We start from the raw sequence: 1048 nt of genomic DNA on the forward strand, positions 1-1048 counted from the left end.
ATAGTCCTAGAGACTGGGAAGTGCATGGATGAATCCATCATCCTTGGCAGACCCTTCCTAGCCACAGCAAAGGCTGTGATTGATGTTGACAGAGGTGAACTGATCATTCAAGTGAATGAAGAATCCCTTGTGTTTAAGGCTCAAGGATATCCCTCTATAACCATAGAGAGGAAGCATGAAGAGCTTCTCTCAAAACAGAGTCAAATAGAGCCCCCACAGTCAAACTCTAAGTTTGGTGTTGGGAGGCCACAACCAACTTCTAAGTTTGGTGTTGAACCCCCACATTCAAACTCTAAGTTTGGTGTTGGGAGGTTCCAAGATGGCTCTGAGTATCTGTGAGGCTCCATGAGAGCCCTCTGTCAAGCTACTGACATTAAAGAAGCGCTTGTTGGGAGGCAACCCAATGCTATATTTTATCTATTTTCCCTTGTTATTTTATGTTTTTTGTAGGTTGATGATCATGAGAAGTCACAAAATCAATTGAAAAAGCAAAAACAGAATGAAAAATAGAAAGAAAAATAGCACACCCTGGAGGAGAACTTGCTGGCATTTAAACGCCAGTAAGGCTAGCAGATGGGTGTTTAACGCCCAGTCTGGCACTATTCTGGGCGTTTAAGGCCAGAAAGGGGCACCAGACTGGTGTTAAACGCCAGGAAAGGGCAAGAAGTTGGCGTTAAACGCCAGAAATGGGCACCAGCCTGGCGTTTAACGCCAGAATTGGCACAGGGAGCAATTTTGCTCGCCACTTGGTGCAGCGATGACTTTTCCTTGACACCTCAGGATCTGTGGACCCCACAGGATCCCCACCTACCTCACCACTCTCTCTCTTCCTCACCCATTCACCAATCACCTCAACACCCCTTTCACAAAAACCCTTCACCTATCAAATCCCATCTTTCTCTTCACCACTCACATCCATCCTTCATAAAACTCCACCCACCTCACCATTCAAATTCAAACCACTTTCCCACCCAAACCCACCCTCCCATAGCCGAACCCTACCCCTCTCTTCACCCCTATATAAACCCCTCTTCACTCCTTCATTTTT

This window comes from Arachis duranensis, chromosome 7 (genome assembly GCF_000817695.3).
Source record: "Arachis duranensis cultivar V14167 chromosome 7, aradu.V14167.gnm2.J7QH, whole genome shotgun sequence".
In the NCBI taxonomy this organism is placed as follows: Eukaryota; Viridiplantae; Streptophyta; class Magnoliopsida; order Fabales; family Fabaceae; genus Arachis; species Arachis duranensis.